This window comes from Mus musculus, chromosome 9 (genome assembly GCF_000001635.26).
Source record: "Mus musculus strain C57BL/6J chromosome 9, GRCm38.p6 C57BL/6J".
Classification (NCBI taxonomy): domain Eukaryota; kingdom Metazoa; phylum Chordata; class Mammalia; order Rodentia; family Muridae; genus Mus; species Mus musculus.
This window is the reverse complement of record NC_000075.6, coordinates 71,836,044-71,848,107: the sequence shown is the minus strand read 5'-3', so window position 1 is coordinate 71,848,107 and position 12,064 is coordinate 71,836,044. Positions and strand designations below refer to the sequence as shown.

The following is a 12,064-nucleotide window of genomic DNA, read 5'->3' as shown; positions in this document are numbered from 1 at the left end:
GCCATACAGGCTCGACAGCCTGAGCTCAAGCCCCGGTATCCACATGATGGAAGGAGAAGCCTACTTCTGCACATTGTCCTTAGGCCACCACAGGCATGCAGTGGCAAATGTGCTTCTGCACTTGCACTAATAGTAACAGTAATTTAGGGAACGTACAAAAATATCCAACAATTTGCCACCAATGTAGAACCAAGTAACTTTTTTTTTAAAGATTTACCTATTTATTATATGTGAGTACGCTGTAGCTGTCTTCAGACACTCCGGAAGAGGGCGTTAGATCTCACGGATGGTTGTGAGCCACCATGTGGTTGCTGGGATTTGAACTCAGGACCTTCGGAAGAGTAGTCGGTGCTCTTAACCGCTGAGCCATCTCACCAGCTGTTACCAAACAGTATTATTGCCTATCATCTAATAAGAAAGTGGAAATATGATTTTTCCTAATTATATTCCTATTATAAAAGGTTGTAATGGCATTTTCAGGATTATTAAAATATACATTGTAATGGGAATGTATATGAATGTATAAAGTTTGAACTAATAAGATAATTACTTAAAATCTTTTTTTTTTCTTCTCCCCGAGATAGGGTTTCTCTGTACAGCCCTGGCTATCCTGTAACTTGTTCTGTACATCAGGCTAGTCTCAATTCACAGAGATCTGCCTGCCTCAGCCTCTGGAGTATGGGGATTAAAAGCATGCATCACTACCGCCCATCTATTTCTTAAATTCTTTAGATATATACTTAGTGGGAACCTACCATGGACCAGCAGCTAAGACTTCATAACTTTCTGTTGAGGAAAAATAAATATAAACCATTAACATGGGTGGGCTGCTGAGTGGGTGGACTCTAAGGTCCGGTATTGCCAGCTCACCTGCTCCCAACATGAGTTTGCATAATTGGCTGACTAAGCTGATGTACAAACTTTTAATGGAAGGTTCCCTGTACACACACATGGTAAAACTCTTGCAATTACAGACCTAGTCCCTTTCCTTGGAAGTTTCACTTTCCATGATTCCAGTTACTTAGAGCCAACAGTAATCCATAAACAATTTGCAATGAAGGCTGGGCATGGTGGCACATCCTTTTCATTCCAGCATTCTGAGGCAGATGCAGGGATTATGAGCTCTAAGTTAACCTGGTCTTCATAGCAAATTCTAAGCCAGCCAGAGATACGTGAGACCCTGTCTCCAAAAAGGAAACATAGACTTATAATGTTATGTGCTCTGTTTTATTGTTTATTGTTGCCCATGTACTACTATGCCCAACTTGTAAACTTTATCCTAAGCATTTATGTATAGGGAAAAAAATCACGGTGCAAGTAAGATAATGTGCACAGTTTCAGGCATCCAGTGAGGATCTTGGGCCATAGCCTTTCAGATCAGGAGGGACTTCTGATACCTAAAGGCTCTTGAGTAAGTCACTTGAACTGGCCTAGCGCAAACCTAAGTATAATGAACAATAACTGGGATTTGTAGAGTAATGTTATTTTTAATAATTGTTATACTTTATAATCAAATATACTAACTGTCCTCTTCCTCCCTGTCACAGTTCCAGAGTCATCAGTAGGCTAAATAGAAGGTGACCTCTCCTCATAAGATTTGGACAACTCAGATTATCTGAAGACACAAACCTGGCAGGAGGGAGAAGAAAAAGCAAAACACTTGAAACCAGAAACTCATATGTAATCCTGTGATCAAAGCAACTGGTCAGCACTTCATCAGACGTGAGCATAGGAAGCTCAGCAGAGACCGTCGGCCGTGAGGTGTTTGCAGCATATCACTCTGCTGTAATCAGTGTGTCGCTTCTGCACAATCAGAGACTGTCTCATCTCTCCACTCAACGTGGAAGTTGCCTTGTGCCTAAACTGAATTGACAAATGCATTGTAACTACAAATTTTATTTATTGTTATGGAACTGTGAGGTCTACATATAAAGGGAAAAGTTCATGTGGGAAGCTGATGTACACTCAGCTGATGCCAGCATTGTTAAAGCTGTTCACAGAGCAGTGGCAACCATTGGCCCTTAGCATTCCCGGCATACCTGTTAGTGTCTTAAAAAGGAAGGGAGTCCTTTGTTGCCCTCTCCGACCTTCGCCATATGAATAGTGATTTCCATGAAATAGGAAAAATATTACTTCGTATAGCATTTCTCTCTTGTTTTTTTCACTCATTTTTATTTCCTCTTTGTGGGTGTTATATTTGATCTGAGTCTGCATAGTTTATGGTCACAGTCCAGAACCCTCCTTGCAGTCCTGTATGCTTTGTTCATGTCCTTGAAGTGATAAGCAGACACCATCTGTGACCATAGCCTAGCTAATATTTTGAAAGGGGAAGTTTTGTCCCCTGGATTTGCCCCCAAATAAACATTGCTTTATTTCTAATAATCACTAAGACTTTTCAGGCTTCTAGGTTTCATAGTAAAGCTATAATAGCAAGAAGTGTAACTTACAAGGGAGAGTTTACTTTTTAGGAATTGCTTTGTTTTCCGAGCAGTAAGTACTACACAATATAGTACTTGTAAAGTGTTAGCTGATAAGTAAGCACAGAATGCATTCAGTACAATACAAAGATGACTTTTCCTGGTGAGTCTCCGGGACAGGCAGTGTGATGAATGCACTCAACCGCTCTGAGGCTAATTACCTATGGAATCCAAGAGCAATGGTCACGGTTCCTTACCCTAGCTTTACTTCTGTCCTTTGAGTTGGCTGGTCCGTGGGGGGTGGGGCAGGAGGGTGACTTAATCACCTGCAAACCACCTGCCCCCACCCCAAGAAGAGCCAGATTAGCACCGAGCTGTACCTGTCAGTCTGTCTTAGCATTATGCATTAAGGCACCCTCTGTCTCTAATCCCTTACAGTTGTTTTTAAGACACAGTAATCACTTTAAACTTCCATGAAATCTGTCTTCCACCACAGCACCCTGGGAGAGAAAAACATGCTAAGCGTGATGGTCTTGGCTAAGTAACTCCTTAAAGCCAATAGCAGTGGCAGTCTGCACAGAAGAAAAATCCCAAGTCGTTCTGTAACTTAGAGACACCGGAGAATTTTGAAAGAACAAAAACCATGAAGACAGCACTTCAGATCCTCCATCAGGACTCTGGTGAACACGTCAGTCTTTGGCGAACTTAGTGGACTTAATTTGTATATGTTCTCCAGTTAGATCAGACTCTATCTGTGGCCTTGTTCTTCATTTCAGTGTTAATCAGCTAAAACAGCAGTTGTTGCTATGATGTGTGAGTGAACATAAGCCACTGCCTGGCCTTTTTTCTTCAGAGCTTGTCGTCTTTTTCGCTATATTAGACTTTGCAGTATGCCCAGAAGCTTTCCTTCATAAAATAGAAAGAAAAAAACATTTGGCTTATTTTTCACTGTAGCTAGTCTTTTATACAATAATCTTGTAAGAAAATTTCTTGAATTCTAAATATTACTCTTTCTAGATTTTTGAAATCAAAAGTTTTCAGTAAAAAGTTTCTTACTTTATTTTATTATATTAGGTAGTTAAAGAAAATGTAGGGTTATTTACCATAACCTGTTCATTAATATCAGAAATTTACAATAGCATTTTAAGAGCATAGTAGGTTCTAGCATACCATGTAGTTCCTATGGAGTATTGTGAGAGCGAATTGTTGGAGATGAGCTGCTTTTCATCTTGTTCTCCAGTTTCCATTGTTGGTTTATTGCAGATTTGTATTCTGTGTCAAATTCAAGGTATTATTGATAAACCTTTTCAACCAGCAGCAAGAAGTTCAAATTTCTTTTTTCTGTCGCTGTAACAGAAAACACAGTATGTATATAACATTTATGTAGCAATAAATGTGCCATCCTTTTTTTTAACATAGTAAACTAGTGAGTTTTTTACACTCCTGTTTTCCACAGAATAATGTATTTTGTTTTCTTTTTCTATCTCCTTCCTCCCAGAAAGTCTGGAACTGCTTTTCCTGTCTGCACTAATTGTGCTTCACGGGTGACCCTGCAGGACAGATGGGGCTGGGCAAGCTAAGATGACACCCCCGGCCCCGCACAGCTCTACTCTTGCCCTCTCTACTGACACTGACCTCTTAAGTCTTTTCCTGAAGGTCGAGCAAACCCGTGTCGGTAGTAAAGAACATCTTTTCTTGCAGATCTAGAGAAGAATGAAGACGATGGGAAAGGACCCTTAAAGCATTCACAGCTGTTTCATGTCTCTTTTCTCTTACCTACAACCAAAAAATAAATAAGCAAGCAAACCTGCCAAAATAGGGGGAGGGGGGCAGCATTAGTGAAAGCTCTTCCATCTGTTGTTAACACCACATCCATGCATGCATGTATACAAACATGTATGCATTGACTACTGTGAGGGCTTCATGGGTAGCCTGAGATAGGAACCACCTGGAGCTCCTTTGCACGAGGAGGCTGAGTCCTCTCAGGATCTTGACAAATCACATCTTTTGATGGATTTTGAAATTCGATTTTTATGTGAGGCCTAACAGATCATCTTGCTTCTTGTGTAATTTGATAAGTATAAATTTAGTAGTTTGATTTCATACTAAATGATAAACTAAAAACTCCATGCAGGAAGAAAATAGTTGATGTTTGAAGTAAGGTGGGATCCAGAGAGCTAGTCACCTTGCCTCATTAACAGGTTTGTAAGAAGGAGCCCAGGCACATCCTGTGTCCAAGCCCACTGAGAGCAGGTCAAGACTTAAAACTTTTCTACAAGCCCTACCTGCCTTCAATTCTCTTCCCTCTGTGTAGCTTCTAAGGAACTTGATTTAGTAGTTTCACTTTCTATCTATTTCACCCATTTCTCTCTGGTTCGTGAATTATTTTTCTTCCTTAGAAATTCAATTGTTTTAAATAGATACCACGGAAGGTAGGTGTGTGTGTGTGTGTGTGTGTGTGTGTGTGTGTGTGTGTGTGTGTGTGTGTGTGTTTGTTTAGCTAAAGGGTGTTAGTTTTGGCATCAGTCAGTTGATTCAGATCCGAGCTCAACATCTAATTGATTCCATTTCCTTATCTGGAAAATGGAGAGCTGTTCAAGAGTTATTTAAGTATTGAATGAAACAATATATGGAAAGCTCTTACAATGGTCCCTATCACATAGTAAGTACTCAATAAATTATGAATATTTTTTAAATAAATAGTATTTCAACCAGTTCCTGGGTGATTCCTCTTCAGCCACACTGTGGGGAGTGACTTACAGCCCCAGGAGATGGCAGACTATCTTTGTGGGAATCTGCATTCTTCTATGGTCCTCCAGCAAAAGCTAGCACTTCTTTCCAGTTTCCATTCTTGATTTATTGGAGATTTGTTTGTTTGTTTGTTTGTAGTTTTTCAAAACAGAGCTTCTGTCTGTCTCCCTGACTGCCCTGAACTTGCATTGTAGACCAAAAGATCTGCCTGCCTCTGCCTCCTGAGTGCTGGGATTAAAGGCATGTGCACCACAGTGGCTGAAGATTTATTATTTAACATTCATATTCCAGTAGAGTAAGCCTATAGGCTTTGCCCAGTACCATTGTAGGATGGGTAGTGCTGTCAGTCAGGGTTCCCAGGAAGCAGATGCCAGGGGCAAGTAAGGAGAATTAAAGGCCATCACACAGCACTGTCATCTAGAAGAGTGGGCAAGGAGGAGGGTAAAGAGCCATAAACAAATGGTCACTTGTCTCCTAGAAAAGCATGCACAACCCTGCAGAGGTTAACAACAGAGAGATGCCTACCGCAAAATGGTGCCTAGGCCTCAGGCCTCTGAACACTGCGGCCAGCTACTACAACAGGTACACAGCTAACAGCAAGCTTCCAAAAGGGTAACCTCAAACAGAGGCCTCGAAGTCAAGCCACCATGGCTTCCGACAGCTCCTATACAACTAGCAAAACAAAACCAAGGGTCTTCAGAAGTCACTGTGAAGGAAGGGTACCTTACCAATCTGATAGTGCTCCAAAATACGCAGTGCTTTTTCTTCTGCCACTCCATAGCCATGGATCTGTCAGACCTGTACTCCCATGGGCTCTGGTGAGTAAGCCAGTATGGGTGCTATGCTTGGTATTCTGGAGTCCTTCCAAGGACTTGATCCTCTCTGCCTGGTGAAGAGTAGACAGTTCCTGTCTTTGTAGCCACCCGTGCGAAGCCTCTTATTTCCTCTCTCGGGTTTTCCCTGTGAGTGCCTCAGTCCTGTGGTTCTGCTGTAGTCTAGGCATAGTCACAGGAAAGTCCACTCTAGCATGTCTGCATAAGGGCTTAGTCTCTAGCAGCAGCACCATATGCAATAGGTGTGGAGGTGCGTGCCTCTGGAGGTAGAGGCAGGAGGATCTAAAGTTCAAGGTCATCTTCAGCTAACAGTGACTTTGAAGCCAGTTAAGGATGTGTAAGAGGCCCCATCAAGTTGCAGATCACAAATGAACATACAGAAAAGTATCCAAGTTTATATCTATTAACAGCTATTTAAAAAAAAAAAACAGTTCAGCAGCTACAAAAGATAACCCAGAGTACAGGCCCACTATACTCTGAAAACTGTAAGACACCAAAGAGGCACAAGAAAATAACATGTTTAGTGTTTGAAAAAACTAATATCGTTAATATGTTCATACTACTAAAGCTATAGAATTGATATAATTCCCACCAAAATTCCAAAGATATTTTCCAGAAACAGAAAAAAAAATCTTAAAATTTGAATGGAACCATGAAAGACGCCAAATAAACCAAAGCAGCCGTGGCTTAGTAGGTAAGGTACTTGGGGACACACCTGAGAACCTGAGTTCAGGCCCCAGGACCCACATGGTAGAAGGAAACAACTCCTGCAATTTGTCCTCTGGCTTGCAGATGTGCATCATGGTATAACCACCCACACACCTATATTAGAGGGTAATGCTGTGTTTTTCTTGTACTTTATAATACAACTTTAAATGGTTATAGAGCCACAAAAGATCCCTAACAACCAGAATGATCTTAAACAGAAAGAACCCATGTGGAACTATCTACAAATAATTTAAAATGTCTCACAAACCATAGTAATAAAACAGAATGTGAAGACATAGACCCTGCCTCAAAAATAATGAAATGGTCTGGAGAGATGGCTCAGTGGTTAAGCACTCATCCCTCTTCTAGAGGACCCAAGCTTGATCAGTAGCATCCATATGGCAACTCATTATCATCTAACTCCAGTTCCAGTGTGTCCAATGTTCTCTTCTGGCCGCCTTGGACACTGCACTCATGGTACACAGATACATAGCAAGCAAAACACCCATACACACAAAATGAAAAACTTAATAATTAAAAACACCAGCCAGGCATGGTAGTTGTACCTCCACTAACTCCATTGTTTGGGAGGCTAAGACAGGAGGATTGGCAGTTTTTAGTTTTTATTAGGGTGTGTATGTATGTATGGGTATGTATGTGTGGGTGCAGGTATCCTTGAACAGAGGTGATGAATCCCCTGAAGTTGTAGTTAGAGGCAGTTGCAAACCCCAACATGGAATCTGGAAACCAACCTTGGGTTCTTTGAGAAGCAGGAAGTACTCGTAAGCACCACTAAGCCATCTCTAGCCTGAGTCTCTGTTTCTTTGTTTTGTTGTTGTTTTGAGATCTGAAATGACATACCCCTGGCTAGCCTGAAACTCACTGTGTAGACCAGGCTGGCCTCAAATTCAGAGATCCCTCTGCTTTTGCTTCCCACGTGCTGGCAGTAAAGATGTGCACCACCATGCCTGGCAGACCCCAAATCTTTAGAAACAAAAGGTCAGCAATAAACTGTGAGCTTGGCATGTACAAGGTTAGGACTGAGAAAAAAAGGACTCTATCATATAATCCCACAATCCCATTGCTGGATATACATCTAAAGAAAATGAAGGGCTGGCAAGATGGCTCAGCAGGTAAGACCACTGACTGCTCTTCCAAAGGTCCTGAGTTTAAATCCCAGCCACCACATGATGGCTCACAACCACTCATAACAAGATCTGACTCCCTCTTCCGGTGCATCTGAAGACAGCTGCAATGTACTTATGTATAATAATAAATAAATCTTTGGGCTGGAGCAACCAGGGACTGAGCAAGGGGGACGGGCCAGAGCCGGCAGAGGTCCTAAAAATTGCTACAGTGTACTCATATACATAAAATAAAATAAATAAATCTTTAAAAAAGAAAAAGAAATGAACTTTGTGCAAGGAAGAAACACCTGCATACCTGTGTCTACTTCAGCACTGTTGACAACAGCTAAGACATGCAAAACACCTAAATGTCCACCAACAAATGAGTAAAAAAAAAAGTGTCACATGTACACAATGGAGCATTTGGTTTAACAAAGGAGAAAGTAAACCAAAAACTTGTAACATGCAGGCTAAAAAAGCTGAACTTAGCTACAAATACAGAATAGTGAAGTAATAATTAGCTATTAGCCAGAGGGCCCAGAATTTCAGATGAGAGTAATAAGCTCAAGGGGCTTACTAATATGTAACATGCTAAATAGCTAATAACAGCATGTGTGTTGCTTATTAGCATACAAAGAAATGGGCTCCAGGGACTGCTGGGATGTCTGGCAAGAGAGCTTGCCTGCTGACTTCAGTTCAAACCCTCCACCCCACAAGGTGTAAGGAGAGAGCCAAGTCCCACACGTCCTAGAGTTAGTAGGTGTGCTGCCGTGCTTCTCTGCATGCCCAAAATAATTGTTTCTATTTAAAAGTAAGTTTCAAGCTGGGTGCTGGTGACATATGCCTTTAATCTCAGCATTCAAGAGGCAGAGACAGGTGATCTCTGTGTTTAAGGCCATCCTTGCCTACAAAGCAAGTTCCAAGACAGCCAAGGCTACACAGAGAAACCCTGTCTTTAAAAAATAAAAAATAAAAAAAAAGGAAAAAGTAAGTTTCATTGTGACATTCTCATAGTACGCCCATTAGACCTGTTCCCATTGACACACACACTACCCTCTGACCATCTTCTCAAACTCCAAGACAATATTCCATTCTTTCATGGTGCATACATTCCTTACACCTCTTTCTGCCTTCTAATAGTCTGCTTTCTACTTTCATGACCCATCATGGACGCACGCGTGCGCGCACACACACAGAGACAAACACACACTTCTAGACTGGAGAGAAGCCCAAATTTATGTTTCTGTCTAGCTTTTGGCTTTTGATTGACATGACCCCTAGCTCCATCCATTTTTTTTTTCTGCAAGTGTGACAATTTTACTTTTATTTAAGACTGAATAAAATTTCGAGTACCGGGTATGGTGGTGCACACCTTTAATCCCAGCACCCAGGAGGCAGAGGCAAGCAAATCTCTGTGAGTTCTAGACCAGCCTAGCCTATTAAGTGAATCCCAGAACAGCCATTGCTACACAGAGAAACCCTGTCTCAAAAAAAAAAAACAAGAAGCCCATTGTGTGTATACAGTACATGCTCTTCATCAGTTCAGATGTATTATTGTCCTTGCATTTGACATGGCGTCTCATGTAACCCAGGCTGGCCTAGGACTTGATATGTTAGTCAAAGCTATCCTTTGACTCCTCCTCTTGCCTCAGCAACCCCCCACCCATCCCCCAGTGCTGAGATTACAGGCATGTAGCTCCTTTTCATTCATCTATTGATTGATAACCAGCCTAGTTCTTAGCTATTATGTATAATGCAGCAATAAGGATACATATCTCTGGTATAGTATATAGATTTTTAGGTATTCTCGCTAAAAAAAATAAGCATATGAAATAATATGCTAATTAGCTCAATTGAGCCATTTTATAATGCATTCATATTTCAAAGCACTTTCAGTAATTGTGTACAAATTTTACTTGTCAATTAAAACATTTAAACACATTATTATTTTTTTTTTTTTTCTGAGACAGGGTTTCTCTGTATAGCCCTGGCTGTCCTGGAACTCACTTTGTAGACCAGGCCGGCCTCAAACTCAGAAATCTGCCTGCCTCTGCCTCCTGAGTGCTGAGATTAAAGGCGTGCCGGCTCAGGCTGCTGAAATTCTTAAGCCATCCTGGCTTCCTGCAGGTTGCACCTTTCGATTACCGGTGCTCTTAGATTTCTGACTTCCTCTAAATTTCCGTAGGAAACAGATGGTGTATTTTCCCCTCTGCAGGCAAAAGCCACCTTCAAGTCTGGAGATTAAGCCTAAAGATCCCCCAAGTGACAGCAAGAATATTCTGGAAGCTTTAACCAAACCAGTCTCCTGCTTTCAGAGGTTCTTCCTCCCTATTCCTAAGAGCCTTCTACTCTAAGGTTCCTCCATCTCCCTGGCCTTCTGAAGCCATGGTCTTTGTGGGGCTAATGTGCAGCCCTGGCAGGGCCTCTTCTCTTGTTCTTACCAACTGTTAGGATGTTTTTATCCCTCACCTTCCTAATAGTTTTGTTGATCACCCTCATAGATGGTACCTGTAGCAGTCCAGTAATGAAGTTGTATCCCCATCCCCCCAAACAGATCCCCAAGGCCTTGGACATTAGATATCTCTGCCTTGTGGGGCCCACCTCATAATAAAGTAGCCTTGAAAAGCAGGTTCCCCAGAGGTTCTCTACCTCCCAGCCCAGTTCTCCCAATTCCTCTCTTGTCGGGCCAGGTGCCCTGCCCTCTGGCCTCCGTCCAAGCCCCAGGGCCATCCTGCCCTGTCCTCATTAAAGCGTGAAAGGCTTTACGACTCTGAGCAGAAGGTTATTGATCAAAACTGATAGCAGGAGTAGCTTGATCCCCCTAACTACAGAGATTAATTAGCTTGATTCCCAAGCATAATTCTTAATTAGGCACAGGAAGAAAGGAAAAAAACACAAAGCGACTATTCTTCCTCCAAGGACTGCTGACCTTCTGTCCAGGGTGAAGAGGGAGGAGCCGGAAGTGGGAGGCAGGACCAGGTAAACATGTCCTAGCACCTTAATGCTTCCTGCTGGGTCCAAACCTGTGCAGTTCATGTGGACTTGTGTGCTTCTCTTGTTTTGCTTCACTCCTGGCCCCTCATGCACAGAGGCCAAATCAAGGCCCATGTTTTGACATTCCTACTCTCTATACACATGTCTCTAGAGAATTCAGTGTCCTGAAACTTGCCGAGAACCCCCAAAATGGAGACGTTTCCTGCAGCCAGGAAGTAGAAACTTTGTAACATTTTTGAGCTATGCCCAACTCTTTTACCAATGGTGATTTCCGGGGTGGGAGGCAACTGGGGTAGAAAGGAGATGTGATTTAGCAACCCATCAGCTGACCAGACTATGAGCTTCTTCAAGATAGCTGTGCTGACTACTGAGGAGGTACGTGACACATAGTAGGTTCATGGGGCATAGTAGGAACTTCCAATTCCTCCCCTCTAAAGAAAGCAAACCAAGGAAGTAACATATCAGAAGATGAATTCCAAGTGATGAATTCACTAGCACATAGATAAGAGAGTGTGTGTTAGGTGTGTGCTGACCCAGGATTTCTGCAATCAAATCACACAGTGAACATAGATGAAGTATACAGGCTGCTGGCAGTGTAACCTGGGGGGAGACAGAGGACTTGGCTACAGAACACTTAGGACCCTGGCCTGGGCTCACTGCCAGACCAGGGGCAGACCTGAGTCCTGGGTGACATTCTGTCTAGAAAACAGTTAGAAAGCAGTGGGTTGTGGGTGTGGAACCAGTGTTAAGGTCACTGGAAGGCCTTGACATAGGTAGGAAGTTAGAGCTGTCAGAAATGACCAGTATGCTCTGCCCAGTGACTCACATCTCCACTCACATCTCCACCAAAGCACGCACAGCCTCTCTGTGGACACTTGATCCAAACAACCACTGGGGCAGTGTGGACCCTGACCTGGTGGACGCTTGAAGCGTTCAGAAATTGTAAGATGTCATGGGGGAGAGCTTGTTTAGCTACAAGTCTGGTCTTGTACAGGTATGGACTGAAGAGTCTGAAGACCTCGTGGTAGGAAGTGTGGAACTCATGTATGGGGTGGTGTTAGGGATGATGGAAATGTAGGAGAGATGCAAATGAAACTGGACTGGGTATTGTCCCTTGTTAAGCTGGGTGGGAGTCATTATCATGACTTCAGAAAATGTGTGAGATTTTCTTCACAGTGAATGGTGGAAGTACTTAAACAGGAAAGGACTCTGCATTCTTTCCTGACTTCGTACT

General features: G+C 42.4%; 1 protein-coding gene across 18 annotated transcripts in view; it reads left to right on the top strand.

The window, feature by feature from the left end:
* The window catches only part of Tcf12 (transcription factor 12), a 267,642-nt gene extending 263,786 nt beyond the window's left edge, over positions 1-3,856 (top strand). For 13 of the 18 annotated variants that reach the window (XM_006510998.3, XM_006510999.3, XM_006510997.3 and 10 more), the window contains one exon: positions 1,548-3,835. The gene's annotated coding sequence lies outside the window, so the exon portion shown is untranslated. Of the gene's footprint in view, positions 1-1,547 lie in introns of all 18 variants that reach the window. The other 5 variants (NM_001253865.1, NM_011544.3, NM_001253862.1 and 2 more) reach the window with 1 other exon arrangement.
* The last annotated feature ends 8,208 nt before the right edge of the window (positions 3,857-12,064 follow it).